Source organism: Malus sylvestris, chromosome 9, assembly GCF_916048215.2.
Source record: "Malus sylvestris chromosome 9, drMalSylv7.2, whole genome shotgun sequence".
Classification (NCBI taxonomy): Eukaryota; Viridiplantae; Streptophyta; class Magnoliopsida; order Rosales; family Rosaceae; genus Malus; species Malus sylvestris.
In genome coordinates this window covers 8686530-8697656 of record NC_062268.1, presented here as the reverse complement: position 1 = coordinate 8697656, position 11127 = coordinate 8686530, and the positions used below count along the sequence as shown (strand labels likewise).

At 38.4% G+C, this 11127-nt stretch overlaps 1 long non-coding RNA gene and 1 pseudogene across 1 annotated transcript; both read right to left on the bottom strand.

The window, feature by feature from the left end:
- Positions 1-3572: 3572 nt before the first annotated feature.
- LOC126581848 (triacylglycerol lipase 2-like) lies at positions 3573-5853 on the bottom strand (annotated as a pseudogene).
- Positions 5854-8582: 2729 nt separating this feature from the next.
- Positions 8583-9622, bottom strand: LOC126581870 (uncharacterized). Its single transcript, XR_007609178.1, has 3 exons — positions 9493-9622; positions 9046-9162; positions 8583-8680 (listed from the first exon to the last, which is right to left on the bottom strand). It is a non-coding gene; the product is annotated as an uncharacterized LOC126581870 (long non-coding RNA).
- Positions 9623-11127: the final 1505 nt, after the last annotated feature.

The window sequence follows — 11127 nt, the reverse complement described above, 5'->3', positions numbered from 1 at the left end:
CCCGTTACATGAGTTGGTTCAATAGACCTTACTTAATCTTTATCCTTGCACAATACACTACATGTTCCATCATTATCAAATAATTTACTCTTTGTTGGTCAGGTTACGGAACAATTGGATTGTGCAGTACTAATGTTTCCTACTTTTTGCCTACTTCAGGATATCCAAACACGGGCGATCATTGGGTGTGGTACTAAGAGGAGAGGGTTATATTATGTGGAAGATGTGGCACCAGGCTGAGTCAATCAAGTGCGTAGCAGTTACAATAATAAGACCAAGACAATTTGGTTATGGCATCGTCGACTAGGACATGCATCTTTTGGTTATTTGAAAAAATTACTTCCGTGGTTATTTAGTGGCATTTCAGAGTCTGATTTCCACTGTAATGATTGCATTCTTGCAAAAAGTCATCGTACTTCGTACCATTTGAGTTTCAATAAAAGAACAGTGCCTTTTGAGTTAATTCACTCTGATGTATGGGGTCCTTCACCAATAGTTACACAACAAGGTCTTTGGTGGTTTGTTATCTTTGTGGATGATTGCACTCGAATGACATGACTTTATACAATGAAACAGAAAAGTGATGTTGGTCCAATCTTCCAACAATTTTACAACATGATTGGAAATCAATTCTCCCTTCCTATTAAAGTCCTCAGATCAGATAATGGTGGATAATATCTTAATTCAGAGCTCTCTTAGTTTTTCACGGAGCACGGCATTGTCCATGAGACCACTTGTCCCCAAACTCCACAACAAAACGGTGTGGCAGAGCGTAAGAATAAGCATATCTTGGAAACTACTCGAGCACTTCTTATCGGAGCACAGACACCTAACACATATTGGGCGGATGCTGTCACTATTCCGTGTATCTCCTGAACCGAATGCCATCCCGGGTTCATAATTTCCATACCCCTTTGGCAGCCTTGACGGATCATGTCACTCTTCCGTCCTCTCTCCAGTTATCACCTCGCATTTTTTTTATGTGTGGCATATGTGCATCTTCAAAAAAATCAACATAGTAAATTGGACCCATGTGCAATTCGTTGTGTGTTTTTAGGATTTAATAGCCAACAAAAGGGATACCAATGTTATCATCCCTCTACTAGGCGTTTATATGTCACCATGGATGTCACACTCTCCAAAACTGAAATGTTCTTTGCTACTGAACAAACTCACCCTACTCGTCAAGGGGAGTTAGTTAGTATACAAGACGAATATAGGTGGTTTGATATGCCACTGGAGCTGTCCAATGAGAGGGTTGAAATCAACCAAGAATATAGTGAGCTTGCTGCTAGTACACTTGGTAGCAACCCAAGTGCCAACATAGGCAACGGCCCAAGCATTAATCCATGCATTGACAGCGACCTAAGCACTGATATGTGTATTGAATGGGAGGAACATGATGTGGAGTCTTTGGGCAGCCCAAGTGCTGACCCACAGGCTGATTTTGGTGAGCAGGCTGCAGAATGCAGCAGTGGACCGAGAGGAGAGCCTTTGACTAAGTCTATGAATGGGCCTGAATTAATTGGGTCAACGAGAAGGAAAATGGATAGTATCGAAGCAGCAAATCCAGCAAATAATAACCCTCATTCTCCATGTCCCCAAGGATATCCAAGAGGTATGTTCTCATAATTCAAGTATTATTGAAAATTCGTATGTCTTACCTCCTAGGCAAAACCGTGGTAAACCACCTGACAGATTCTCTCCAGATGGAAAAGTGAAATATGCAATTGCACAGTATGTGTCAACACATCGTTTATCACCTAAATATCAAGCATTTGTGAATCAAATGGTTGGAGTCAAGATCCCAACCAACGTGAAAGAAGCCCTGTAAGATTCTCGTTGGATAGAAGCCATGGAAGTTAAGATGGAGGCCTTACAAAGAAATGAAACATGGAACGTGGTACCACTAACACATGGGAAGAGACCGGTGGGATGTAAATGGGTATTCACCATAAAGCACAAATCAGACGGATCCATAGATAGATACAAGGCAAGATTGGTTGCTAAAGGGTACACGCAGACATTTGGAGTTGATTATCAAGAAACGTTTGCTCCAGTTGCAAAAATGAATACTATTCAAGTTCTTTTGTCCTTAGCTGCTAACTTTGATTGGCCCTTGAAACAGTTTGATGTGAAAAATGCCTTCTTACATGGAGATTTGGAAGAAGAAGTGTACATGGAATTTCCACCTGGATATGAAGTACCAAATGGAGCTGGAAAAGTATGTAGACTTCGAAAGGCCCTCTATGGACTCAAACAATCACCTAGAGCATGGTTTGGGAGGTTCACCCAAGTAATGAAAAGCTATGGCTACAAACAAGGGAATGCAAACCATACACTGTTTATCAAACGCATGGGAGGTAAAGTCACTTTGTTGATAATCTATGTGGATGATATGGTAGTCACTAGAGATGATACAGAAGAGGTAAAGATATTGCAAAGGTATCTTTCTTCGGAGTTTGAGATGAAGGATCTAGGTGGCTTGAAATACTTTCTCGGAATCGAAGTTGCTCGTTCTCGTGATGGTATTTACTTGTGTCAGCGCAAATATGTGCTAGATCTTCTTTCTGAAACTGGGATGTTGGCATGTAAACCAGCAGAAACTCCCATCGTCCAAAATCATCACCTGGCAATATACCAAGATCAAATTCCGACTAACAAAGAGAGGTACCAGAGGTTAGTAGGAAGATTGATTTACTTATCACTTACGAGGCCAGATATTGCATACGCAGTTAGCATTGTAAGTCAATTTATGCACTCTCCTAGTGAGGATCATATGGCAGCCGTAATGCGTATATTGAGTTATCTGAAAGGTGCACCTGGGAAAGAATTAATTTTCAAGAAACATGGACATATGGAGATAAAGGGTATACTGATGCTGATTGGGCTGGAAACATTACCGATCGTCGCTCCACGTCAGGCTACTTTACATTTGTAGCAGGAAATCTTGTAACTTGGAGAAGTGAAAAACAAAATGGGGTGGCTAGGTCCACAGCTGAGGCAGAATATCGAGGTATAGCACATGGGATTTGCGAGTTGTTATGGATCCAAATTCTTCTCACCGAAATAGGATTTAAGCCTCGGGAGTCTATGTTGTTATACTGTGACAATCAAGCAACAAGAGAGATAGCCAATAATCCAGTCCAACATGATCGTACAAAACATGTGGAGGTGGATAGACATTTCATCAAAGAGAAGTTGGACGTTAAGTTGATTGACATTCCATATGTGAAGTCCGAAGAACAGTTAGCTGATGTGTTAACTCATGCAGTGTCGGTGAAGGTTTTTCAAGACTCACTCGACAAGTTGGGCTTAAGTGATATCTACGCACCAACTTGAGGGGGAGTGTTGGCGTGAGTCAACTTTATGATTTAGGAATGTAATTAGAATAGGATTCCATGACTGATTCTTTGTATATTTCAGGAGTCTTGTTTCCTAATTTATAGGGCCTCATGTATGATTATATATATGCCTCCTAGAGAGAAGAATAATATAACAAAATTCAAACCCTAAACACATATACTTTTATCTCTCATGAATTCAAATCCTCCATAACAATTACGGAATAGTAAACATGACATTAATGGAGCTTGAAGAAGGCCAGTAGAGGATCATACACAAGTTGATTGGCATTCACACTCATAATAAAATCCAAATGAGCATAATCCTCTCTGTACTCTACCACAAGCTTGTCCTTGTCATGATCTTCGAGGTTGTCAAGCAGAAGCTCCACGTCATTAACGTCAGAAAGCGCATCTCTCCCCCGTAGCTGAGGAAAAGAGGAACGTCTTTCGGAATGTTTGCCATGTTGTACACAGGAGGAGTAGGCTGCTTGTAGTGTTCCATGTTCGTGTCTTCGTTACCATAATCGTACATTTCTAGGGTTCCCATCCTGACCACTATCCAAAATCCATAAACCGATATGACCAAACATTAAAATTGTAAGAATTAATTTGTTAATTAGATAGGACTTCTGGGAACTTAGTGTTCCCGAATTCAAATATGACAACTTATATAACTTGCCATTACTGATAAACCTAGAAATGAATGAGACTCACTCTGAGACAGATGTATTATGTTCTTTGTCGCCGTAGACCGGGGGAAGTTCTTAAATAAAGCAGCCTTGCTTGCAGAACTGAGGCAGCAATTTGGGCCTGTATATGGGTTGCAAAAAACTAATTCATATTAAGTGTGAATGAAGAACCCTAACATTGTTACTATTGAGATTGTGAATCCCACGTGAAATTAAAGCCCTGCATAACAGTTTAAATGATTTTTGGCCTCATAACCTGTTATAGTTTCAAATAAGTCGGTGCAGTCAACGCCTAGTGTATTGCAGATAAAGTCCACAAGTTCTTTTGTCTCACTGTTGAGATTTTGAGAACAAAAAACTGTTTTAGATGTCGTTTTTCACCTGTCATTTGTTAAACAAAATATCTAAAAAAAAATTACCAAGTTTAAGCAAGTTTATGCTATTGTCTGCGTGCATGTGCCTTTATTACTACTGAAGCAAAACTGCTTAAGTTGCTCTCACCTGTTTGGAACTTCATGCAAACCCAACAATTTCTGTTTCTGTAAAATAAAACAAGACAACAGTTTAGTCAGTTTGTTCCATTTTTGCAACAGTGAATTTCTAAAATCCATATTTTTAAAACAAAAGAGCAGTCACTGAGTTGTGTTACTTCTGCTAAAAATAAGTCCACAAAAATCCTTATAAACAGCGAGGACATCTGACCCAGGTAAGCGATTGGGCTAAGCAAAGCAGCCGATCTTAGCAAGTTCAACAGTTTTTCTTGGGAGAAGGCAGCGAGGGCAGTCAGAGTTCCCTATGAAATTCGTATGGTTAAAATATGTTAATCAAAACTGAGTGGACAAAGAGGTGTAACTGTGGACTGGACGCTAGTACTGTCCAACTTGAAATATAAGCATATTAGATGAATATTTACCAAGGAGTGCCCAACATAGTGTAAATTTTGTCCTGTTTGATTGTTCACATACTTGAATAAAGCCGGAAGATCATAAGCAGCTAATTCATCCCATGACCAGTCCCAGTAAGCCTATACTTTATAGAAAATACAATATGTTTCAGTACAAGATTATGATCCGCAGATGGCATGATGTGATCAACATTTGATAAGGCAAAGCTAACCGGATCATTAGGAGTAAGTGATGTATGTCCACGACTAGAATTTGTTCCGCGAGTGTTAGCAAGCCATACATCAAAACCATTGTCTGCCAAGATAAATGCCAAAGCTTGATCCGGCGGATTGAGTAGCCATGCTGAAGCATCCTGTTTTTCACACACAGTTGTTCTTTAATTAGTTCATGCATGTTTGTCTTCTATATGTGTATGTGTATGTATATGCATGCTCAAAAATATGGTGCTTAGATGAAAACCACTAAGAGCCCATGTTGTAACAGAACAGGCTTCTTGTTTGATGTTTCGTCACCAGACCGTCCCATTGGAATTCTCTGCAAGCCGAGGATGTAACCGTCTTCAGTTGTTACCTGAAACTCATCATAAATTTCATGAAAAAACACAATAAAAAAAATTGATCTTTTTCCCATGACATAAGCTGAAAAAGTAAGGCATGCACTTTCTGATGCTTACTTTATGTTCTTGGCAAGTATAGCCCTGTGTCTCCAACATTGATTTGCAAATGCCGCCATCGACATTTTCGATGGATTGCAGCTTAGTTCTTGTTGCTGCAACTACTGAAACCCAAAGTAGAGCCACAACAAGTATAATGGTCCAAGGATTTTCCATTTGAAGTTAAGGTGTCTGTGAATGCAATAACTTTCACAGGTTTTATTGTTTATAGTAGACAAATGCATATAAAACAACCAAACAAACGTAACAGACTAGTATTTTTCAGTGTGAGTCACACCACCACCTGGTGTTACTAATCTACTTGTATTATAACATTTATATATTGAAACTATATCTCAGGTCCATGACATATGAATAATGTCGTTCACCCGTATTATAACATCTAAAATGATAACATACATGACGTTTGATGGTTTCTAAGCTTTTGTGAATGCCATGAGCTGATTGCGTCAGACATAATGAATCAACTAGCATATGCCAAATCAAAAAGAAAATCTGTCACGTCAAGAAATAACCATAATTTCAATAACACAAAATTTCTGGCAACTAAAAATTGGTGTTTATAGATAATGATAACAAAATAAGTGGTTTTCAATGAAACTAAAATGTGTGGTTTTCTTTGTTCACGCTTCATCCCTGTCTATTGGATTTGGAGTTGAATAGTTTAAGCTCTTGACATTTTTACCAATATTCTTTTAGTCAGTATTAGTGTTTGTTTGGGAAGTGATTTTCACATACTTCCTTTAACCTCTCGCACACCAATATTAATTTAATCTCGACTATCGATTTCGTTTGACTTATTCAATCTGATGATCAAAACTAAAGAGAGATGTGGGAGAAGCTAAAAATGATTGTGAATATCAGTTCCTGTTATTTTTATGTATAGGCTTATGTTACACCAACTCTTGGAGGGGAAACGGCCTCCAACATTTACAGTTGGCAGGAAATGGGTATAATTTTCGGGGAAGGAAAGCGTCTGATGATATTCTACGGGTGCTTAAATTGACAAAGTTGACTGCAAAATATTGGATCATGCAAGTTAGGTATCAATTTTCTCTACTTTATTCTAAGATGAAAAATCAAGTTACTACAATGAGAGTGAAAGAAATCAAGAAATAAAAAAAAGCCTTCTAAAATTTAACAATTGCAAGAAAAAAGAATTACAAAAGTAGCTAAAGAATTACAAAAGTAGATAAAAAAAATGTGTGTGGATCGCATCACCCGTTCACAAATGCCACGCTTATCTTGTACAACCTTGCACTATCCGTGTGATGCCATCATCCCAGCACACTTTGATCAACTCCTTTCAACTCCCCCAATTCTCTACATGGCTTCTCCAGCCCCAGACGCCAAACCCGCCATTGCTAACTTCAAAGATCGAGGATTTGAGATAACAAAAGATTTAGAGGTCGAGGATGGAGAAGCTCGTCATTAGTTACCAAGCTGAAGAAAATGGTGAGGTCCTTGTCAATTCGTGGGAACCTTGATCACCAAGTTGGCATTGGAGGTTCGCCTTGTGCTGTTTGCTGCGAGAAACTTTTCTTGCCATCTAAAAGGGTGAAGGGCTGTCGAACAAGAAACAACGATGTTGATCCGTTTATAGCAACTCATGCTGCAGCCTGGAATTATTTTTTACTCTTAGACAAAACATTGATATTTGAGAGAGAGAGGTTCACCATTAATGCTAATGTACAATGTGAACAAAAGTCAGGTACTTGCATTCTCATCGCAGTGCATGCTCCATCCGGATGTGTAAATAATCATGTGATTTCGGTTTTGTAATTTATTTTTGGTCGACCAATATTCTAATTTAAAATAAACGACTACGGTAATTTTAGTGCAGAAAGAGAGTACGTTGCCATGTGGCTACGCCTACGTTTGCATATGTTTTTGTATTTAATTTGTTTGTCAATCATACAATTAACCTCCAAGGCTTACACATAGTAGCATTTGAAAATTAAGCATCTTCAACCTAACCACTGCAATGCTATAGCTTCTGAGTCCAGCAGAAACTTTTCTCCAAAGTAGAAACAACAGCAATACCGGGCTTAAAATATAGGAAAGCTCATATATGTAGATGCATAAACGATCATTTATACACAAACAATGCCTTTCTTAAATCATCTCCGGAATTCAAATCCGAACCCCTATTTTTGGTTTCTTTCTAAATAACTTCTAAATTTTGATAATTGTAAGACAAGAAATGTCTTACACCACAAGAAATCTCACATGCAGGAGATGCGTATTACTATAGCTTGTAAAGTTTGAATTTGTACGCAGCTCATATAGAATCAGTATTGTTCCTACTTCAGTTCCAGATGTTCATTAAACAATTAACTTCAGTCTGAGTTCTGACTCCTCATGAATTCAAATCCTCCATAAAAATTAAGGAATAGTAAATAGAATTTTACGACATAATTTTCATTGTATTACATAATTGAAATATATACATATACAATCCTTGTTCCATAAGGAAACAATAAAGGACACAAACATATATTCTTCCTAATAAAGGACTCCTAATAGATACACAATCTCTACATTCCCTTTTTAAATATTTACTCACTTTTACACTCCCCCTCAAGTTGGTGCATAGATATCACATATGCCCAACTTGACAAGTGAGTTATCAAACTTTTGACTACACAACTTAACAAGTGAGTCATCAAATTTTCGACTACACACAACATGAGTAATAACATCTGCAAGTTGCTCCTCCGAATTTACAAAAGATATTGACACAATCTTTGTCTCAAGCTTCTCTTTGATAAAATGTCGATCAACTTCCACATGCTTTGTCCTATCATGCTGCACTGGATTATCAGCTATATGTCTTGCTGACTTGTTATCACAATACAATTTCATGGTCTCCTTCTGCTTGAACCCAAGACCCCAAAGAAGTTTTCGTAGCCAAAGGATTTCACAAATTCCTTGGGCCATGCCCCTATACTCGGCCTCAGCTGAGGATCGCAATACCACCTTTTGTTTCTTACTTCGTCGTGTAACCAAAATTCCCTCTAACAAAAGTAAAATATCCAGACGTGGATCGCCTATCATTTACATCACCTGCCCAATCAGCATCAATGAACACTTCAATTTTCAAATGCCCATGCCTCTCATACAAAACTCTTTCCTGGTGCAGACTTCAAATATGCTAGGATACGCATAACAGCAGCCATATGATCTACACTTGGTGCATGCATAAATTGACTTACAACACTTACAGCATAGGCGATATTCGGGCATGTATAAGCCAAATAAATTAGTTTTCCGACAAATCTCTGATATCTAGCTTTATCAACTGATTTCTGCTTTGGATCCAAACATAGATGATGCTTTTCAACAATGGGAGTGTCTAACAAGCTTACACCCTAGCATACCAGTTTCCTTCAATAAATCCAAAACATACTTACATTGAGATAAGAAGATACCTTTAGATGAGTGAGCAACTTCAACCCCAAGAAAATACTTCAAATCCCTTAGGTTCTTCATTTCGAACTCGGCTGCAAGATTTCTTTGCAACTTCGAAATCTCATCAAAATCATCTCCTGTTATAATCATGTATGTACATAGATGATTAAGGCTATCACTTTATCTTGTCTCTGATTTACAAACAAAGTGTGATAAGAATGACTCTGACGATACCCATTCTTTTTCATAACTTTAGTAAACCTATCAAACCATGCATGTGGCGATTGCTTAAGTCCATAAAGTGACTTAAGCAACCGACACACTCCGATATTCCCACCAGCACCATATCCAGGAGGAAAATCCATGTATACTTCTTCCTCCAAATTCCCATGGAGAAAAGCATTCTTCACATCAAACTGTTTTAATGGCCAGTCCATATTTGCAGCTAAAGAAATAAGAACACGTACCGTATTCATCTTGGCAACTGGAGAGAAAGTTTCTTGGTAATCTACACCATATGTATGGGTGTATCTTTTAGCTACCAACCTTGCTTTGTACCTGTCTATTGATTCGTCAACTTTGTATTTAATTGTAAACACCCACCGACATCCAACTGTCTTTTTGCCTTTAGGTAGAACTGTCACTTCCCAGATATTATTTTTCTGTAATGCCAACATTTCTTCACCCATTACTTTTGCCCACTTTGGATCCTTCAGAGCTTCCTCCACTTGGGTTGGTACTTGAATAGACTCTATATTGTCCACCAAAACTTGATGCTCTTGTGCAAGACCATTGCAAGATACATAGTTGGTTATTGGATACTTCACATTTCCTTCCGGAGATAACCTATCAGAAGGCACACCTCAATTTTATCTTGGTGGCAATTTATATATACTCACATTATTACTTGGATTAGTTACATAATCATTTACAATACTTACCTCAAGTTTATTCAGAGAAGATGTAATGGATGACACTATGGAGCTAAAGAGATAGGGGGACATATCAGTAGGTTCGACAAGTGTCTGCAGTGACTGAGTATTGGTATCGGCAAGAATCTGCAATGACTGATCAGAAGAAATTTCAGCAGGCTGCTGGGCACTGTTGTTCTCAGCAGAGTCCAGCTAAAAAACCCCATAATGCTCGGTAAAGGCTGACTAAAGTTCCTCCCTGGGTTCGGCATAAGCTAGCCGAAGATCGACTAGATCATTCTCGGCACCTACTTTGGTAATGGCAGCAAGTGCAGGTTCTGTGCCATTCTCAGCAATTGTGTCTCCCCTAGATCCAACCATCCCAGATCACCAATAGTGTTCTCCCACAGGTGATCTGAAGATGAATGCAAGGGAGTATAAAAATACTCTGATTTAGAAAATGTCACATCCATGGTTACATACATATGTCGGGTCTTAGGATGATAACATTTATATCCTTTTTGGTGAGACAAGAAAACCCACAAATACACACCGTATAACACATGGATCTAATTTACTGCAATGAATTTTTTGGATATGAACATAAGCCACACACTTAAAAACTTGAGGGGTGAGAGTATTAGTAGACACCAATATAGCATGTTGAGTGAGAACTTGGAAAGGTGTTCGAAACTCAACAACCTGAGACGGCATACAGTTAATCACATATACTGCATAAGTGACAACTTTAGGCCAAAAACGCTTAGGAACAGAGGCTCCAAGAAGTAGAGCATGTGCTATTTTTAAGATATGGCAATTTTTTCTTTCAACAATCCCATTTTGTTGTGGGGTATGGGGACATGTCGTTTCATGGAGAATGCATCGATCATGAAGAAACTCTGACAACTCAAAATTAATATATTCATCACCATTATCATAACATAGAACTTTAATAGCAGACGAATATTTTGTCTGAATCATCTGAGAGAAAGATCTAAACACCATACGAGTGCAATCATCAACAAATGTAACAAACCATTTAATTCCAGAAGAAGTAACAACTGGAGAAGACCCCCAAACATTAGAATTCACAAGTTCAAACGGCAAAGATATTTTATTCATACTAGGAGGAAACGAAGCACGATGGCTTTTAGCAAGAATACATACTTCACAACGTAAGTCTGATTCATT